The 21,895-nt window shown below is 48.1% G+C and overlaps 1 protein-coding gene across 7 annotated transcripts in view; it reads left to right on the plus strand.

The window, feature by feature from the left end:
* LOC135899217 (hepatocyte growth factor receptor-like) overlaps window positions 1-21,895 on the plus strand; it is a 204,556-nt gene that overhangs the window by 140,650 nt on the left and 42,011 nt on the right. The window lies entirely within an intron of this gene.

The raw sequence follows: 21,895 nt of genomic DNA on the forward strand, positions 1-21,895 counted from the left end.
CCTAGATGCGTTGATCAGAACGTCGCCCAAAGCGGCTCTCGGCCTACCACAGGGAACCTTTACTGAACGCCTGCTGGCCCTCGGTATTCACAATAACTACGAGGAGTTACGGGCAGCGACGCTCATATCTCAACGGGAGAGATTCAGCTTAACCTCCTCTGGCAGCAAATTACTTTGCCGCATAGGTTACCTTGCTCGTCCACAGTATGCGGGAGAACTCGAATCACTGCCCAAGGTCCTTCGTGAAAGGACCACAACCTCACTAATGAAATGATCTCAAAGAAATAGCCCTCAGTCCGCAGTGGCTGCGGAGCATCTGACCAAGGCGGCGATCAGACTTGCAACGCAGCAGAGGGTGCTAAGAATATCTGGGTCCGCACACCGCCACTGGAAACTGACCCTTGCAACGTTTAGCACCCAAACCCTCTCAAGGGAGGCAAGCTTAGCAGGACTCTTCGAAGAACTATCAGACATTGTTTGGGATATTATCGGCCTTAGTGAGATCAGAAGATTTGGTGAGGCGTAAACACATTGCTGAATAACGGCCATGTCCTCTGCTATAGAGGTCTCCCGGATAAGAAGCAATACGGGGTGGGATTCCTAATCCATAAAGACATGGCGGGCAACATCGACAAATTTTAAAGCGTCAACGAGACGGTAGCAGTAGTCGTAATCAAACTAAATAAAAGGTATAGATTAAAGGTAGCACAAACCTACGCTCCAACGTCCAGTTACGACGATGAGGAAGTAGATCAGTTTTATGAAGATGTTAAATTAGCGATCAGAAAAGTGCAAACGCGGTATACAGTAGTAATGGGGGACTTCAATGCAAAAGTGGGAAAAAAGCAGGTGGGTGAACAGGCGATTGGCAATTACGGTGTCGATTCTAGAAACGCTAGAGCCGGGATGCTGGCATAATTCGCAGAAAGGGATAAGCTGAGAAAGTTGAACACTTTTTTTCAGGAAACGTAGCAACAGAAAATGGACCTGGAAGAGCCGTAATAGTGAAACAAGAAATGAAATTGATTTCATACTTTCTGCCGATCCCAGCATAGTGCAGCATGTTCAAGTAATAGGTAGGGTAAAATGTAGTGATCATAGGTAAGTGAGGACCAGGATCCACCTGAACTTAAACAGAGAAAGAGTAAAATTGGTCAAGAAAAAGACAGGTCAACTTAGAGCCAGTAAGGGTAAAAGCGTACAAATTTAGGCTGGTACTTGCAAACAAATATTCAGCCTTAGAACAGAGAGATGATGATGGTGACATAGAGGTAATGAATGAAACCGTAACGAGGCTGGCTTCAGAGGCAGCGATTGAAGTGGGAGGCAAGGCACCAAGGCAACCAGTAGGCAAGCTCTTCCAAGTAACAAAGGACCTCATAAAGAAATGCAAAGAATGAAAGTGTCCAACTAAAGAGATAAGATGTAATTCGCGGAATTGTCAAAATTGATCAACAGGGCGAAAATAAGTGATATTCAAAACTATAACATGAGAAAGACTGAAGAAGCCGTAAAAAATGAATGCAGCCTGAAATCAGTGAGAAGGAAACTTGGCATAGGACAAACCAAGATGTATGCGCTAAAAGATAAGCAGGGTAATATCATCAGCAATCTGGAAGATATAGTAAAAGCAGCGGAAGAATTCTATACTGACCTTTAGAGTACCCAGATCACTCAGGAGCGCTCTATTCAAAACAATAATGAACAGTACAGAGAAACTCCTCCTATAACTAGAGATGAGGTCAGAAAGGCCTTGCAAGGCATGAAACGGGGGAAAGCGACAGGAGAGGATGAAATAACAGTCGATTTATTCAAAGATGGAGGAGACATAATGCTAGGAAAACTGGCGGCTCTCTATACGAAATGTCTATCGACTGCAAGGGTCCCAGAAAACTGGAAGAATGCAAACATTATACTAATCCACAAAAGGGCGACGTTAAAGAACTAAAAAATTATACGCCTATTAGCTTACTCCCATTTTACATAAAATATTTACCGAAATGATCTGCAAGAGAATAAGGGCAACACTGGAATTTAGTCAACAAAGGGAGCAGGCTGGCTTCCTCGAGAAATCCGCAGAGTAGAATAAACCTCTCTATATGGCTTTCATAGATTACGAAAAAGCATTTGATTCAGTAGAGATACCAGTAGTCATAAAGGCATTGCATAATCAAGGAGTTCACACCACTTACGTAAATACCCTAGAAAATATCTACAGAGATTCCACAGCCACCTTAATTCTACACAAGAAAAATAGGAAGATTCCTGTAAAAAGAAAGGAGTCAGGCAAGGAGACACAATCTCTACAATGCTATTCAATGCGTGCTTAGAAGAAGTATTCGAGCTATTTAACTGGGAAGGCTTAGGAGTAAAGATCGATGGCGAATACCTCAACAACCTTCGGTTTGCCGATGACATTGTTCTATTCAGGAACAATACAGACGCGTTACAACAAATTATAGAGGACCTTAACAGGGAAAGTGTAAGAGTGGGATTGAAGATTAATATGCAGAAGACAAAGATAATGATAAATAACCTGGCAAGGGAACAAGATTTCAACATCGCTGGTCAGCCTCTAGAGTCTGGAGGAGTACGTTTACCTAGGTCAACTAATCACAGGGAACCCGGACCATGAGAAGGAAATTCACAAAAGAATAAAAATGGTTCGGATCGCATACGGCAGACATCGTGAGCTTCTGAATGGGAGCTTACCATTTTCATTAAAAAGCAAAGTATAAAATCAGTGCATTTTACCGGTGCTGACACATGGCGCAGAGCCTTGGAGGCTGACAAAGAAGCTTGAGAACAAGTTAAGGACCGCGCAAAGAGCGATGGAACGAAGAATGCTAGGCAGAACTTTAAGAGACAGAAAGAGAGCAATTTGGATCAGATAGCAAACGGGCATAGACGATATTCTAGTAGACATTAAGAGAAAAAAAAATGGCGCCGGCCAGGTCATGTAATGCGCAGACTAGATAACCGTTGGACCATTAGGGCAACAGAATGGGCACCAAGAGAAGGGAAGCGCTGTACTGGACGGCAGAAGACTAGATGGAGTGACGAAATTATGAAATTTGCTGGTGCTATTTGGAGTCGGTTGGTGCAGGACAGGGGTAATTGGAGATCGCAGGGAGAGGCCTTCGTCCTGCAGTGGACATAAATAGGCTGCTGCTGCTGCTGCTGATGATGATGATGATGAGCCCCAATCCCTAAGAACATGAGTACAAAATACCACAGGGGTCGTAGAAGTGCTCGAGCCCGAAAGTTAATGCAGAAATTCGGCGGAAATCCGGATACAGTCTACACAGATGTCGCTCGATGCGTTGATCACAAGTACGCCCTCGCAGTAGTAGGAGCAGCCGCAGATCAAGGGCTTGTGGCTTGCGCCACGGCTCGAGTTGCATCTGTGAATACCGCAGAAGCTTCAGCCATCACGCTAGCTATTAAAACTAAGGACCCTCTGGGGCAATCGTCGATCATTCTTACAGATTCCCAAGTCGCATGTAGACTCTTCCTCACCGGGAGGCTACCACACAGCCCCACTCACCTATTAGGATCTAACCTAACGCAGAAACACATGATCATCTAGAGCCCAGGTGACGTAGGACCCGAGAACAATCAGAGAGCGGACGGTGCAGCTCATACTTTTGTCAACCGAGCGGCCGACCACTCTGACGAAAGTTCCTTTTTACCACGAGACATCCTTGAGCATCAACGGCGTGAACGAAGAAAGTACAGTCCACCACACCCTGACCTATCCAGGCGGGACTCTTATGACTGGCGCCGAATACAGACGCACACATTTCCAAACCTTTACTTGAAACAAGCCATTCACTCAACGCTGTACAGCGTTCGCTGTCCGTGGTGCACAGGCCGGCCAACTATCGCCCACATCACGTGGGATTGCCAGAACAGGCCACCCAAAATTTATAAACCAAAAATAGCCGGCAAATTTTCCGGAAGGGAGCAGTGGGAGACTTGGCTCGCCAGCGAGGATAGGGAGATGCAGCTAGCGCTCCACGACCAGGCATGGCGGACCGCTCAAGCCAGTGGGGCCCTAGACTAGGGGCTCCACCCACTCGCTTTCTGCACTTTTTTTTTAAATAAACCTTTCGTTATATATATGCGAACACGTCGGCCGCGTTCTTCGTTGCAACTTCGATGCACCAGCCCCGGCCACTCTGGACGCCATTCTCCTACTCCCGTTACGCTTTTCTAGTACCACCGTCGCTACGACTCTCGCGCAAACCAGCGCCGCCAGCCTTGCTCCTACGCGGGATATGGTTGGGTCGAACACTGATGGCGACTGCTGTTCCCGGCCCCAGGTCTAGTAGTCTTTTCCACGTCACCGACCGAGGAACCAAAGTCCGCATTCTAGTCGACACTGGCGCCGAGATTTGTGTTCTTCCTCCTATGTTGGCTGAACGCCACCATCATCCCGACTCACCTCCTCTTACCGCGGTTAACGGATCGATCATCCGGACCTACTTCCAAAAGTCGGTGGCTCTTGACATCCGCCTCATACGTACCTTTCACTGGATCTTTGTCATCGCGGCCATGCTCCAGCCCATCATCGGAGCCGACTTTCTTTGGTACTACAAGCTCGTCGTCAACGTGCTGCACAGCCGCATCTTGGACTCCGAGACGAGCTTAACCGTGCAAGGCGTTTCCTGTCACGCTCCACTGCTCCGGCTTCTCCTGGCGCAGATGGCTGTTCCCGGCCCTTGGTCAGCAGTCCTTGCCGAGTTTCAGGACGTCTTTCGACCCCCTTCCTTTCAGTCCTTGGTCGCTCACAGCATCATATCATCACGACTGGCCCTACCGCGTTTGCACGGGTTCATCGCCTCACGCAGGATTGTCTAGCTGTGGCCAAAGAGGAGTTTGAACACATGATTGACCTTGGTTTCATTCATTCCTCCTCCAGTCCTTGGGCCTTGCCACTCCGTATGGTGCCCAAGACCGGTGACTGACGCCTCTGTGGCGATTACCGTGCTTTCATTAAGGCCACTGTCCAGGACCACCGCCCAATACCTCACATTCAAGATTTTACGTCGGCACTGCACGGCTGCAACATTTTTAGCAAGATAGACCTCGTGAAAACCTACCACCCGATTCCTGTGGAACCCTCAGATATCCCAAGACCACCATTAAAACAGCTTTCGGCTTGTTCGAATATCTGCGCATGCCTTTCCATCTTTGTAATGTGGCCCAGACCTTTCAGCATATTGTTGACGTACTGCTTTGTCTATCTTTAAAAAATATTGAGTTTTACGTACCAAAACCACTTTCTGATTATGAGGCACGCCATAGTGGAGGGCTCCGTAAATTTCGACCCCCTGGAGTTCTTTAACGTGCACCTAAATCTTAGTACACGGGTGTTTTCGCATTTCGCCCCCATCCATATGCGGCCGCCGTGGTCGGGATTCGATTCCGCGACCTCGTGCTCAGCAGACCAACACCATAGCCACTGAGCAACCCCAGCCGGGTTGCCTATCTTGATGACAACATCGTCCACAGCCGCACCAACGAAGCTCATAAGCTCCATCTACGTCAAGTGCTCGTAAGACTGAGCAAGTTTGGTCTTGTTAGCGTTTCGAAGAGCGAGTTCAGCGTTGCGGAGTTGCATCTCCTTGGCCCTCGTGTCAACGCACATGGCATTCGTCCACTCGATCCCGACCCGCGTCAAGGCCATCCGTGAGTCTCCTGAGCCGCCCCCCACCAGGCAACTGGGCGAATTTCTCGGCCTCGCCAACAATTACCGCCGCTTCATTCCTCGCTGCATCAATATACTGCAGCCTCTACGCTACCTTCTCTCAGGACTCAATACACCGAATACTCCCGTGGCCTGGAACGACACCGCTGACAGCACGTTTATAGGCATCAAAGAAGCCATTGCCGGCGCGACGCTTCTCGTCTACTCCAAATGCGACGCCCCATCTGTCATGGCTGACGCATCGGGCACCGCTGTCGGCGCAGTCTTGCAGCAGTTCGTTGCTGGTGCTTGGCAGCCAATCGCCAATCGCGGTACCTCTCTGGTGCTTGACGCCATCTTGCTTCCTCATGGCGACGTACCCTTCGTTTGTGATACGTCGGCCGCACGTCCTCGTCCTTACGTGCCTCGCCCATGCCGCCGGGCCATCATTGATGCCTTCCATTCTTTGGCTCATCCTGGCATTCGCGCAACACAGCGACTTGTAGCTTCTCGTTATGTGTGGCCAAGTACCAGCGTAGACGTTCGTCGCTGGTCACGCACGTGCCTCAACTGCCAACAGTCTAAAGTGCATCGCTACACTGCGGGTTCTCTTGGCACATTCCCGTCCCCGGACGCCCGTTTGAGACATTTCATTCATTCATTTTCATTTTATTGCTACTCTTGCCATACAAATTATCAAAACACTGACTGAACTCATAGCCAGAGGCTAGTGTGGGGTTTAGAAACAAAAATACACGATGGCAATAACACAGCACTTGTGTAAAATGAAAAGCCCAAAATCATGGCGAAAGACCAAAGTACAGCATACAATGAGGAGAAATAAAATAATGTGCACTTTACAGCAGAATGAATAAAGATCTGTAATGAACAACACGGTACAACGAACACAAACCGAAAACGACTGTTACATAGATCAAATAAGGCTCATAAAGTATGTTCCTAATGTTTTGTTTGTTTCGTGGGACTGTTTTATTCCTGGGGGTAAAGCATTCCAAACCTTGGCTCCTGAAAACTGCACCAATCGTTCACTGTAAATGTTACTATTCGATGGCAGGTTAAAGTTACTGTGTGTGAGGTTTCTCGTGAGTCGAGAAGGAGAGCAAAAAAGGGTGGCATAGAAAGGTTGTTTATATTTTGCTATGTTGTTTACACACACCACTATCGTTAAAGACCACAAAAGGTCAAAAAGAAGGATATTGAATACCTGGAAAATTGGTTTACTTGGTTCAGTACACTTGCTTTGTGTTATAATTCGGATAGCCCGTTTTTGTAATCGCCGGATAAGATCAAGCTAAGTTTTGTATGTCAAACCCCGTGATTCTACACAGTATGTTAAATGACTGTTCATAAGGGCAAAATAAAGGGTACGCAATGTATGTGTGCTAAAACAATCGCGGGCCTGTAATAAGGCATAACAGCCACAAGCCAACTTCGAACAAACGGCGCTAATCTGATTTTTCCAGTGAAGATGTTCATCTAGAATGACACCAAGATACTTAAATGAGTGTGTTCGTTCGAGTGAGTGGCCGGTAATGAAAATGGTAATTTGGAAGCTGTCAATTAATTTTGATCGTGAGCTAAATACTATATATTTGGTTTTGCTTGAATTAATCGTTAGCTTGTGTGTGAAAAACCGGCTTGTAATTTTTTTTAATTCAGCCTTTGTCTTTGCTTCTAGATCCTCATGGTTGTGAGCTGTTACTATGATCGCAGTGTCATCTGCATACATTAAAATATCAGAGCAACTTAGGACCTTCGGCAAATCATTCAATTATAACGAAAATAATAGGGGCCCTAAAACGGATCCTTGAAGAACCCCGGTCTGTAAATGTTGAAGTGATGATGTGATGTTATTGATAACTTAGCTTTTTGACGGTTTTCAATGTAAATGGAAAGTAAGCTGTAGACTTCACCCCGAAATCCATAGTGGTTTATTGTTGAGCATAATAGCGTGATCCACGGTATCAAACGCTTTCTTTAAATCAAGAAATACAGTGGCGTCTAGTTTGTTTCCATGTGATGCTGTAATAATTTATTGAGTCAGGCTTAGGACCGCAGATGCTCTTGAATGATGTTTTCGATATCTATGTTGCTGTTGACAGAGTAAGTTATATTTTTGTAAGAATTCACGAATATGATTGGATAGAATCGTTTCATAAATATCATTAATAACACTTAGGATAGAAATGGGTCTGTAGTTTGGCGGCTCGGATCGGTCTCCATTTTTGTATACCGGGACAACTTTGGCAATCTTTAGTGCAGAGGGGTACTTTGCACATTTTAATGAATGATTAAAAAGTTTGCATAATATGGGTGATAAGATATCAGTGTTTTCCTTAAGCATGGCTGGTTAAATTCCGTCCAGTCCGGAAGACTTATTGCATCGTAAGCTGAGAATAATATATGTAACTTCATCGGCTTCGATTTCAAACATTACAAATGTTGTTACGGGGAGAAAATTATTACGGGGAGAAAAGAGGCTTGACAATATATTTACAAGATATATACCACGGGCCGAAAACAGGCATACAAGATGGAGCCCGTGCGCACCATTGTGGGCGATCGTTGCCTTCGTCAGTCCTCTCATCATTGTTCGCTTCTGCAGCGTAGGGTGCCTCGATGTCCTCTTCGCCCGCTGCTCCGTACGAGGAGGACATCGAGGCACCCTACTGCAGCGTCTCGTAGCATGACCCCTGGCGGCGAAGGGCTGTACCGGCGCTTGGTAGGTTTGAGTGATATCACTTTAGTCGAGCGATATCAGAGGAGGATCGCGGTGTGGAGGTATCGAGAGGCTGTTAATCGTAGGTCACGCCTTTCACTTGAGGCAAGACACGGTACAGGCATTAGTAGGGTGAAATCAGCTTCTCACAGAGACCAACTCGCCGTGCTGGTTTCCAAAGAAGCACGATTTCACCAGGGTTAAAATGGGCAGCGCAGTGACGAGCGCCGTATATACGTCGTTGCTTTCCTTGGGAAGCGGTCAGACGCAGGCGTGCACTCTCGCGTGCCTCGGTCGCTTTAGATATGGTACCTCGGGCATATTCTGACGTTGTATCGCGAACGGCTGGGAGGATCGGACACGAGGACACGAGAAAATATGGAGAGAAACCAGGCGGGACGTATTGTAGGCGAATGTGACGAACGGCAGAGCGGCATGGCAGTCACGACGGTCGGTAGAAACGTACATAGTGAGCATTTCTGTGATAGTTCTATTGAGCCGCTCTGTGAGGCCGTTGGTCTGAGGGTGATACGCCTTTGTAAACTAGTGCTGTGTAGCGCAGGTGTTCAAGGTGTCCTGGACAGCCTGTGAGAGGAAGCAGCCGCACAGGTTGGTCAGGAGTTGTCATGGAGCGCCGTGGCGAAGTATCACTCCTTCGAGAAGGAAGTCAGCGACGTCGGTTGCACAAATGGTAGGGAGAGCCCGCGTGATCGTGGACCGGGTGGCGCAGTCTGTAGCCAATTCTATCCACTTGTGCCTGCTAAGCGAATAGAGAAAAAAGGCCAAGGAGACCGAGACCAACTCGAAAGAATGGCGAATATGGTATTTCAATAGGTTGAAGACGACCAGCTGGTAAGGCTGCTGACGTTTTGTGGTGCTGACTAGATTTACAGGAAGCGATGTACCGGCAAACAGAACGGTAAATACTGTCACGTGGTGGTGACGTTGAAGAACACAGTAGCAAATACAGTGAAAGACAAAACAACTTTTTATTGGGCGAACCTGTGCCCACGAAAACAGGCTACACTGATAGCACAACGATAGTGGCAAACACGGTCGGCGATTGTCGAAAATCTGATCAGCCGGTCAAGCGCGTCGGATTTTATACAGAAGTCGTCGAATGTTCCAGACTAATCGTTCGGGCCCGCGTGCCTTCCAAAAAGTTCTACACCATTCGCGTCACGCGATGAAATCAGATAACACAAGGTTCGGCGACAACAGACAGCCGGGTAGAAGCATCGATAACTTTCCAGAAACTTTGGGTACATGCAGGCGCGCCCCGCGCTGTGCGATTACATTTGTTAAGCGGTGAAACGAGGTCGCCCGATAAAGGTAAGTACACGTGTCAATACCGCCCTCTTAAAAAGCGTCGACCCGATGCTGCAAACAAACGAAAGTAATAAACAAAATCACTTGTAGTACAGAAAACAAAAAAAATAAGGAAGTTCGTCAGCGTCCGTAAAAGGGTTTAAGGCGCACCACGTGGACCACTTCAGATCGTGCGCGGCGCCACTGTGAATGTGAAATGCCGTCTGGCACGACCTGCTAGTCCAGTGCGCCAACACGTCGGATGAGCTTGTAGGGTCCGAAATAGCGTCGCAGTAGTTTCTCACTGAGTCCTCGTCGGCGTATCGGGGTCCATACCCAAACACGGTTGCCGGGCTGGTACTCAATGAAGCGTCGTCGGAGGTTGTAGTGTCGGCTGTTGGTCCACTGCCGGTTCTTGATCCGCAGGCGGGCGAGCTGTCGGGCTTCTTCGGCGCGCTGGAGGTAGGTAGCGACGTCAACGTTCTCCTCGTCAGTGACGTGCGGCAGCATGGCGTCGAGCGTCGTCGTCGGGTTCCTGCCGTAGACCAGCTTGAACGGCGTGAGCTGTGTTGTTTCTTGCATCGCCGCGTTGTAAGCGAATGTTACGTATGGCAGGACGGCATCCCAGGTCTTATGTTCGACGTCGACGTACATCGCTAGCATGTCGGCGAGGGTCTTATTCAGCCGCTCCGTGAGACGATTCGTCTGCGCGTGGTAGGCCGTTGTCCTCCTGTGCCTTATCTGACTGTATTTCAGAATGGCTTGGGTGAGTTCCGCTGTAAAGGCCGTTCCTCTGTCGGTGATGAGGACTTCTGGGGCGCCATGTCGCAGCAACATGTTTTCGACAAAGAATTTCACCACTTCGGCTGCGCTACCTTTCGGCAGTGCTTTTGTTTCAGCGAAGCGGGTGAGGTAGTCCGTCGCCACGATGATCCACTTATGAGCGAATGCCGTGAGCGGAATGGGTCAGCCCTGCGAAGATGACGACGACACGCTGCAGTGGTCCTGCGGTAACCGTTTTCTATTTGACCGCCGGCTTCTTGGCCAATTCTCCGTAGTGGGTACCGCACCATGGCATATGAAGCAAGCAAGCAAACATCGAAGGAGAAGAAGAAGAAGAAACTTTGTTAAAGAATAGTCCGCCAGTTTTTGCTGTGGTCGCGTCAGGTGGCGTATTGAACTCCTTGGACTTGGGCGGCATTTTCGGCTTGCCGGATGGCCCAGAGCTGGTCTGCCAGCTCTGAACTTTTGAGAGCCGCCTCCCGGCGGCGGCGACGCCTACGGAGAAGGTCCCTGGTGGCTCCCGCATCCAGGGTGGCGTCGGGAAGAAGCGAGCTCGAGCAAGCATCGAAGAAATATTTCAAAACGACGACAAGGATGGTGGCACGAGACGTGAAACCAAAACAAATGGCCCTGAGTGAATAATGATTTACATGGCTGTGCCGACAGAGAAAATGAGAAGAAAAGAAATCCGGGGAGACGGAGAAGAGCATGCCAGCGGGGAGGAAGGTTTCCGCCAGCGATCCGGGCGCAGGAGGGAAGCCGTCGGGCGTCACACCCATGCTTCGCGCCCCCTACTGGACTAGGACGACCTTCCAGAGGCGTGATCATTACGTTCTCCATGGTTACAGGAAAGGAAGGTACTGTAACACGTCAGAAAAGTGAAGCTCGTGCACCGGCAGCAGAGGCGAAGCCACTGGGCTTCGTACCCTGCTGCAAAGCCTCGTACCGTGGCAAGTCTACCCCTCATGTTCCCGAGGTCGTAATCATGCCTTCTCCTGCATCGTTGGGTTCCTGTTGTTGACCTGGAGGCGACCAGGACTGTTTGATGGTGTCTAGCTTTGCCACGGCTACTCCACACCAGGCGACACCTACTTCCAGCCCGTCTCGCTTACAGTGCAGGCCATCAACGGCGAACCATCTTGGCCATCTAAGCCATCTTGGCTTTGACCTTTCCTTTTAGACTTCTACTTTTTGTGTTTCACCAACCGTGTACGTTTGTAAGGTTTGTGTCATTGCTCAACTTGGTTAATGAATGCTTTAGTTTAGCAACGAATGACTTTGCCTATTTATTTATTTATTTATTTATTTATTTATTTATTTATTTATTTATTTATTTATTTACAATATCTTACAGGCCCATTCTGTACATTGAGTGAGGGGAGCAACAATAATTGCATGACAGAAAAATAGCAAAGTCCAAAACCGTTATACAATATTAACACGAAACGAATTCAGATTATCTCGGTATGTTTCACGATTGGAGATGGATGCAATGTGATCCGGGAGAGCATCCCAATGTGCAATAGCTCTAAGTAGTGGTGATGAGTTAAATACCTGTTTTTGGCCATGAATGCTCATGAAACTAAGTGCGTTGTGAATGCGTCGAGGTGTGCGCACTGGAGCGTGAAGCGGCAAACACTGAAAGTTATTACTAGAAATCTACCTTTGAAAGAGGTATAAAAGAGCAATGACGCAGTGATCTTCCAATGACTGAATGGGCTGAGGTTTTGATTCAGGAGAGATCAGTGTATTGAAAGAATGTCATCACACTCATATGAGTGGCATGACATGCATGACATGATGTCATAAATCATATGACATGTACTAAAATTATATGACACGCATGCATTGCACGAATGACGTCATGTCATGAGCATGGATAACGTGACATAAAAGACATGGCTTTAATGTCATGACACGAAAAACATCAAGAAAGGAATTGCGGGAAATGCCATGACATGACAATACATCACATGACAAGCATGACATTCATGCTGGCATGAATGACACGACAAGAATCACATGCACGCTTGACTCGATATCATGCTGACATGCGTTACGTGTGCTATGCTTGCCATAAATGACATGGTATGTCATGACAAATTACGTGCAATAGATAACCTGAAGCTAAACATTTCATTTCGACAGAATTGCCTGTCTGGTTGGGAAATTGATTAGAACTTGAGACTGACTCCAACCAAATAACTGAATTTTATTAGCCCGACGTTTCGGAGCCCATTCGGCTCCTTCTTCAGGGGGTTGTTCTTCGGGGGGTGGCGGTGTGCCTCTTTTAAAGCGTCTTTTTTGAAGAAAGGAGGGGGGGGGGAACACGGGAGGTGGGGAGACACTCCACAGACGGAAAGGTGGGGGGGAACAAAAGGAAAGGGGGGTTTGTGTTGTTGACCGCTTCCAAGGAGCTGCGATGACCGGTGCTGGGTGGAGTGCTCACGAGGGTGCCCTTGATGGGCCGCGGGGGGGGGGGAGGTTACAGGGTCGCGCCGACGTTCTGTGTTGGTGAAACGAGCGGGAGTCTATCTGGCTGTGCGTCCTTTTCTTCTTTTCGTCATGTCGCCAAGGCCATGGACATAGACCGAGGGTAGGTTGCCCTTCACACGGTTTATGTTATTCTCCGTATTCTGAATGTGCCATGACTCCAGTAGTAGTCTCTTTCGCCAGTTCGTTTCTGTTTGAAGGATTTCAGTTTCCTTGAAAGCAATTTTGTGGTCGGCGACTTCAGAGTGTTCCGCGACGGCGCTGCGAATACGGTTGAATGTCCTGACGTCGTTCTCGTGTTGTCTGATCCTTTCTTTTAGATTTTTGGTTTCCCCGATGTACGACGCCGGACAGTCAGCACAACTGATTTTGTAGACGACGCCTTGAGCTTTTTCTTTTGGTGGACGATCTTTTGGTTTAGGGAGGAGGATATTGAAAGTGTTTATTGGTTTGTGCGCCACTTTGAGGCCTTCTTTTTTTAATATTCGGCTGAGCGCTTCGCTGGTACCTCTGATGTACGGGATGGACACTCGCTTCTGGGGTTGGGGAGAAGTAAACGGCTGAAGGTCCCGCATTTTGTTTCTTCTTTTTTGTTGTCTGGTTGTCTTTCGAATGAAGTCATCTGTGTAGCCATGCCTCTTAAGTTCGTTGAGAACCGTTCTCTTTTCTTTCTTTAGATCCGATTCCGATGAGGAATGAGTTTCGGCTCGTTTGAATAAAGAATTTACAACAGACGCCTTGTGGTTTGCCGGATGGTCGGATTGGAAATGAAGATAGCGGCCTGTGTGGGTTGGTTTTCGGTAGACTGAAAATTTTAGAATGCCGTCTTTTCGTGTAACTTGTACATCTAAGAATGGGAGTGATCCGTTCTGTTCGCGCTCATATGTGAACTGTATATCCGGGTCTATGGAGTTTAAGTGTTTCTGCAAGTTTTCGACTTGGCTCGTCTTCACGATGCAAAAACAATCATCCACGTACCTGAGGAAGACTTTTGGTTTCGGGAAAAAAGTATTTAAAGCTCTCTCCTCGATGCTCTCCATAGTCAAGTTAGCCATGGCAACGGAAATTGAGGCCCCCATAGGAGTTCCTTTGACCTGTTTGTAGTAGCTGCCTCGGAAGGTGAAATAGGTATTGGACAGGCACAGTTCGAGAAGGCGGCAGATCTCGTCTACACTCAAAGGGGTTCTCTCACTGAGCGTATCGTCACGTTCCAGTGCATCTCTAGTTGCGGAAACAGCCAACTTAATGGGTACTCTTGTGAACAGAGAGATTACATCAAAAGAGACCAGACATTCATCATCTTCGATACGGATTTTTGATGTGAGTTTGATGAAATTCTCGGAGTCGCGCACGTGCGATGCTGTCCTTCCGGTGAGTGGTGATATGATCTGATGCAAGTAAGTGGATAGTGATCGTAGTGGGGAACACGAAAAGTCTACGATTGGTCGTAAGGGGATTCCGGGTTTATGGAGTTTTGGCAAGCCGTAGAAAGCTGGAGCGGATCCGTTCCTACAGATTAATTTTAGGTAGAGATTTCGAGAATTTGGGTGGCTGCGGAATATTTCAATCAGCGTCTTGTTCAGCAACGACTGAGTTCTCGTAGTGGGGTCCTTCTTTAGTCTCTCGTAATCTTGGCTGTCAAGTAGGGCGGACGCCTTATCCTCGTAGTCCTTTATGTTCAAAACAACGGTTGAGTTCCCCTTGTCCGCCGGTAGGATCACAATGTTGGTATCTTCTTTCAGCGTTCTCATTGCTTTTATTTCGTCGGAAGTTAAGTTGCGTTCTCTTCTGCGGTTGTTATTGGACCTTATTATGCCGATTGCTTTCAGTCTGACCTGTTCCCGCACTTTGGGGTCTAGTTGCTGGATGCCGCTCTCAAGGGCGGCGATCATCTTGGGGAGGGGTGGGTTATCTGTCGTAACATTGAATTTTTGACCTTTTGCCAGTATTGAAGTTTGTTCGCTTGTGAGCTTTCTCGATGATAAATTGGTTACTGTGTGCTTGTTTAACACTCCTGTTTTCTCGTTTTCGTTGATTAGGGAAGAGAATTTCTTCTTCTGCGTTTGACTGTGTTTCATTTCCTCTGAGGACGCTACGGCCTTTGCAAACGATTCAATTGATGAAAAGAGATGGGGTACCTTGTGTTCAAGTTGTCTTCTGGCGAAGAACGCGTCGACTTCTTTCTTCCGGATCAACATGTGGCACTCATGTATCCGTGCTGTCACCAATCTTTGCTGGGCCTTGTCGATGATGTCCCGGCCTTCTGGTGTGTTGATTGGTTGGCGTAGCTGGAGACTTCGTGGCACGACGTTCTTGTCTTTGCATTTCCGGGTGAAGTCTAGGTGTGTCTTGAAGGTGGATATTCCTTTCACTGCTTTTATATAGTTCTTTGCAAGTTGCACTGCCTCTAGCCCGAAGTCTGCACGTAAAGACTTGAAGCTAAACATTTCGACAGAATTGCCTGTCTGGTTGGGAAATTGATTAGAACTTGAGACTGACTCCAACCAAATAACTGAATTTTATTAGCCCGACGTTTCGGAGCCCATTCGGCTCCTTCTTCAGGGGGTTGTTCTTCGGGGGGTGGCGGTGTGCCTCTTTTAAAGCGTCTTTTTTGAAGAAAGGAGGGGGGGGGAACACGGGAGGTGGGGAGACACTCCACAGACGGAAAGGTGGGGGGGAACAAAAGGAAAGGGGGGTTTGTGTTGTTGACCGCTTCCAAGGAGCTGCGATGACCGGTGCTGGGTGGAGTGCTCACGAGGGTGCCCTTGATGGGCCGCGGGGGGGGGGGAGGTTACAGGGTCGCGCCGACGTTCTGTGTTGGTGAAACGAGCGGGAGTCTATCTGGCTGTGCGTCCTTTTCTTCTTTTCGTCATGTCGCCAAGGCCATGGACATAGACCGAGGGTAGGTTGCCCTTCACACGGTTTATGTTATTCTCCGTATTCTGAATGTGCCATGACTCCAGTAGTAGTCTCTTTCGCCAGTTCGTTTCTGTTTGAAGGATTTCAGTTTCCTTGAAAGCAATTTTGTGGTCGGCGACTTCAGAGTGTTCCGCGACGGCGCTGCGAATACGGTTGAATGTCCTGACGTCGTTCTCGTGTTGTCTGATCCTTTCTTTTAGATTTTTGGTTTCCCCGATGTACGACGCCGGACAGTCAGCACAACTGATTTTGTAGACGACGCCTTGAGCTTTTTCTTTTGGTGGACGATCTTTTGGTTTAGGGAGGAGGATATTGAAAGTGTTTATTGGTTTGTGCGCCACTTTGAGGCCCTCCAGCAGCAGCAGCAGCAGCAAATGACTTTATTGTGGTCCTGAGGAGCTAAGCGGGGGCCTGCAGGTCCCTACCCAGCCGCTGGCTAGTCCCATGTCGGAACAGAGAGGCCATGCCTCTCCGCTCGTTCACGGGCCCTCTGGACAGCCAGGAGCTGGACGTCCTGTCTCGGGTCTGTGATGGCCTTCGTCCACTCTTCTTCTGTATTAAAATCCTGTAACACAGGGCACTGCCAGAGCATGTGGTTTAGTGAGCTAAATTCAGTGCCGCAATCTGGGCAGAGTGGATCGATGTCTGGGTGGAGCTTGTTCAAAAAGCCCCTAGAGGGGTAGGACCCCGTCTGGAGCATGCGAAGCGTGCTAGCTTGTGGCCTGTTGAGCTTATGATGGGGGAAAGGAAAACTCTGCCTATTCCCTCTGTAATGAGAGGTGATTTCCTGAAAGGTAACCAGTGGATCACTGTGGACGAGCTCTCCCGAACTCACCCGAGCCCTCCAGCTTTCTACGGCTTGCCAAAACTCCATAAACCCGGAATCCCCTTACGACCAATCGTAGACTTTTCGTGTTCCCCACTACGATCACTATCCACTTACTTGCATCAGATCATATCACCACTCACCGGAAGGACAGCATCGCACGTGCGCGACTCCGAGAATTTCATCAAACTCACATCAAAAATCCGTATCGAAGATGATGAATGTCTGGTCTCTTTTGATGTAATCTCTCTGTTCACAAGAGTACCCATTAAGTTGGCTGTTTCCGCAACTAGAGATGCACTGGAACGTGACGATACGCTCAGTGAGAGAACCCCTTTGAGTGTAGACGAGATCTGCCGCCTTCTCGAACTGTGCCTGTCCAATACCTATTTCACCTTCCGAGGCAGCTACTACAAACAGGTCAAAGGAACTCCTATGGGGGCCTCAATTTCCGTTGCCATGGCTAACTCGACTATGGAGAGCATCGAGGAGAGAGCTTTAAATACTTTTTTCCCGAAACCAAAAGTCTTCCTCAGGTACGTGGATGATTGTTTTTGCATCGTGAAGACGAGCCAAGTCGAAAACTTGCAGAAACACTTAAACTCCATAGACCCGGATATACAGTTCACATATGAGCGCGAACAGAACGGATCACTCCCATTCTTAGATGTACAAGTTACACGAAAAGACGGCATTCTAAAATTTTCAGTCTACCGAAAACCAACCCACACAGGCCGCTATCTTCATTTCCAATCCGACCATCCGGCAAACCACAAGGCGTCTGTTGTAAATTCTTTATTCAAACGAGCCGAAACTCATTCCTCATCGGAATCGGATCTAAAGAAAGAAAAGAGAACGGTTCTCAACGAACTTAAGAGGAATGGCTACACAGATGACTTCATTCGAAAGACAACCAGACAACAAAAAAGAAGAAACAAAATGCGGGACCTTCAGCCGTTTACTTCTCCCCAACCCCAGAAGCGAGTGTCCATCCCGTACATCAGAGGTACCAGCGAAGCGCTCAGCCGAATATTAAAAAAAGAAGGCCTCAAAGTGGCGCACAAACCAATAAACACTTTCAATATCCTCCTCCCTAAACCAAAAGATTGTCCACCAAAAGAAAAAGCTCAAGGCGTCGTCTACAAAATCAGTTGTGCTGACTGTCCGGCGTCGTACATCGGGGAAACCAAAAATCTAAAAGAAAGGATCAGACAACACGAGAACGACGTCAGGACATTCAACCGTATTCGCAGCGCCGTCGCGGAACACTCTGAAGTCGCCGACCACAAAATTGCTTTCAAGGAAACTGAAATCCTTCAAACAGAAACGAACTGGCGAAAGAGACTACTACTGGAGTCATGGCACATTCAGAATACGGAGAATAACATAAACCGTGTGAAGGGCAACCTACCCTCGGTCTATGTCCATGGCCTTGGCGACATGACGAAAAGAAGAAAAGGACGCACAGCCAGATAGACTCCCGCTCGTTTCACCAACACAGAACGTCGGCGCGACCCTGTAACCTCCCCCCCCCCCCCCCCGCGGCCCATCAAGGGCACCCTCGTGAGCACTCCACCCAGCACCGGTCATCGCAGCTCCTTGGAAGCGCTCAACAACACAAACCCCCCTTTACTTTTGTTCCCCCCCACCTTTCCGTCTGTGGAGTGTCTCCCCACCTCCCGTGTTCCCCCCCCCCCTCCTTTCTTCAAAAAAGACGCTTTAAAAGAGGCACACCGCCACCCCCCGAAGAACAACCCCCTGAAGAAGGAGCCGAATGGGCTCCGAAACGTCGGGCTAATAAAATTCAGTTATTTGGTTGGAGTCAGTCTCAAGTTCTAATAGATAACCTGCATAAATAAATTACTTTACATAATATCTCATCACATGTCACGAGCACATACCTAGCGGCGCAAGCTAATGTATTATATTCCCTGAATAACGTGATAAATGGAATAGCGTGCACACTTGTGCCGCAGTGGCCGCTAAGCACGTGGTCGCGGGATCGAATCCCGGCCCCAGAGGCCGCATTTCGATGGGGGCGAAATGCGAAAACACCCGTGTGCTTAGATTTAGGTGCACGTTAAATAACCCCGTGTGGTCCACATTTCCGGAGTCCCCCACTACGGCATTATTAGATCGTGGTTTTGTCACGTAAAACCTCATAATTAATTTTTTTTATACTGCTTCGTCTACTAGTAGAGAACCCGCCGTGGTTGCTCAGTGGCTATGGTGTTAGGCTGCTGAGCACGAGGTCGCGGGATCGAATCCCGGCCACGGCGGCCGCATTTCGATGGGGGCGAAATGCGAAAACACCCGTGTACTTAGATTTAGGTGCACGTTAAAGAACCCCAGGTGGTCGAAATTTCCGGAGTCCTCCACTACGGCGTGCCTCATAATCAGAAAGTGGTTTTGGCACGTAAAACCCCACAATTTAATTTTTTTTACTAGTAGAGAATGCTATATAAGTGGTATTCTGCGCAAACGTGATGAATAATGCACGTGCAGTAGCTGACCTAGCTGGTAATCAATGCATAGTCGGCTTAGGACTCGTTTTTCCAGGCAGACGTGTAGGCAGACGTGTCTTTGTGTTATAGAAATAAATGATAGAGTACAATCTACATGGATGAGGTTTTTTTAATAAATAAAAAAAGCTCGGCAAAGCTCTGCAAAGGTCTGTAAAGCTCTGAGCAAACTCACTCTTATTGCATTCAGCAGCCCTTTATGTTAAAGCGTGTTTGGGGGATAGGGGTTGTTGGCATGATCACCATGTTGTTGCCATGGTGACCATCACCACGCCATAGTTGCCATGTTGCGCACGTTCTGAATCTGAAACTATCAATCATTCTTTTACAGATTGCAAAGGCGCGGTGTTCCTTTGATACATGCTACAAGGGACACTGTAAAAACATATAAACATTACACTATACTCAATAGCTTTCCAACCATCAAAAAACCCTTACGCCCCCCCTTATGGCATGTTTATTCTGTCGGGACTAAATGGTATTCAGCACAGTTTTGATGTGTGACGGGCACGCTGAAATTCGCAGGTCCAGGAGGTCAATTGTTTCCGTGAAACTGCATCGTACACCCGTGAGTAGTATACGGACCAGGGATTGCGCGATAAAACTGATCTTATCCTCTGCCTGTGAGCGTAACTTGAAATTAAAGACTGCAATCCAAACTTGGCGTTGCGAGTTTTCTAGTGTAGTCGTCAGTTTCCGTTTATGCCTTGTAATTACGAAGAAATTAAGTTTTTTCGGCGACCCTGTGGTCTGTATACTTTTGCTCACGGCTGTACGTGAATAGCGTGTATGCGATACAAGGGCAGCCCCCATGGTGGGTCTTTTTATGCAATGAATGTGTTTGTTTGCCTGAATATTAAACGCCACCACTGAAGCTTGCCAGTTCGCTTTTTCAGTGGTTATATTAACCACTGCCTCAGAACAGTTAAGACTTTCCCGCATTATCTTTATTGATGTCAGCGTTTCGAAGGCCAATTATTGGGCACTTCGGGTGCATTCTTTTCTACCCTCTTGTCCCATAGCACGCATAACGCCTAGAGCCGCTTTTGGGGGCGAATTTTGTTAGACTATAGCTAGTCCTTTGCCGCGCTAGCACGGATTGCCGCCGAAATGCGTTGCGACACATACTACTCCCCTTTGTTCTTGCAGGTTCCTTAATCTGACATCTGGTGACGGAAAGGTGCATGTGCACGTATGTCGAGCAGCTTTGTACGTATTTAACTACCGTGCTTCGAAGGTACTGCGAAGCTTCACGGAATGAGGTGTCGAGAGGGCGTTCTCCTTATGGATACTTCTGATTTAAGGCCACATACAGGATTTGTCATGCGTACGTCCGACGTGTCTTTAGACTCTTCGCTAAAAGAAACACATAAGGACCGCATCTTGAATATATAGAGCGGGCGAACAGACCCATGGCACATCTCACTAGTAGGTAACATCAAAAAGCATGCATTCTTTTTTCTCTTGGTGTATGCCTCGTCCTCACATGCTCCTTGTCGTACAAAGAAGCTATGGAAAGGTAGAGGTTCATAACGGCCCAGATAGAGTAGCTTGCGAGCTCCTTAACTTTCTCGTTTCCATGAAATGATAAGGAATTGAGTTCAGTACTTGGACACCACACTAGACTCATCAGCAATCATCGTTCGCAGGTGGTGGTTTCGCCAAGTCGTGACGAAGCGAGTCTGTGTTGTTGTTGCATAGCTAGCATCCCCAACCTCAAGCATAGCCTCTACGCAGACGATATCATCCTGTGGGTCACCGGGGGTAGCGACGGGGACATCCAAGACACGCTGCAGCAAGCCATCAACGAGGTCGTTGCATACGTAGAACCGCGTGGCCTGGCGTGCTCCCCACAGAAATCGGAGCTCCTTCTGTACAAGCCTAATTGAGGATGTCGACGTCCGGACCCTCACCCGCCCGAGATAAAACTCTACGTGTACCAGCAGCGCATACCTACTGTACCTAGCATTCGTATCATTGGCTTACGCATCCAACAAAACAGCAGAAACACGGAGATACTCAAGCAATTACATAATTATGTACACCAAACCACTCGCCTTATCGCACGCATTGGAAATGGACATCACGGCATGAAAGAAAACAACCTTATATGCCTGGTAACAACCTATGCCCTGAGCAGGATCCCCTATGTTGCCCCGCACCTTAGCCTCCATGTAACTGACAAGCTCAAACTCGATACCATAATCAAGAGGGCTTATAAACAAGCCGTACATCTTCCCATCTCCACCTCTAATGAAAAACTGGACGCCTTCGGCATCCACAACACCATAGACGAGCTTATTGAAGCACAGCGTATTAGCCAATACGAACGACTCGCCACTTCCACCACGGGCAGGCACATTTAGGGCACCCTAGGCATAACCTACACCACCCAATTCGGACCCAAAGTACCCATCCCTCCAAACATTCGTGCTCAGCTAGTTATCCCGCCGATACCTCGCAATATGCACCCTGAACACAATCCGGAGCGACGTGCAGAAAGAGCTAAACAAGTACAAAAGCACTACGACCAAGCCACTGACGTAACCTACGTGGACGCAGCGGAATACCGCAACCAAAACGCCATGGCGGTCGTCGCAGTCGCGGGTTCG

The sequence above is a fragment of the Dermacentor albipictus genome, chromosome 5 (assembly GCF_038994185.2).
Source record: "Dermacentor albipictus isolate Rhodes 1998 colony chromosome 5, USDA_Dalb.pri_finalv2, whole genome shotgun sequence".
NCBI classification, from domain to species: Eukaryota; Metazoa; Arthropoda; class Arachnida; order Ixodida; family Ixodidae; genus Dermacentor; species Dermacentor albipictus.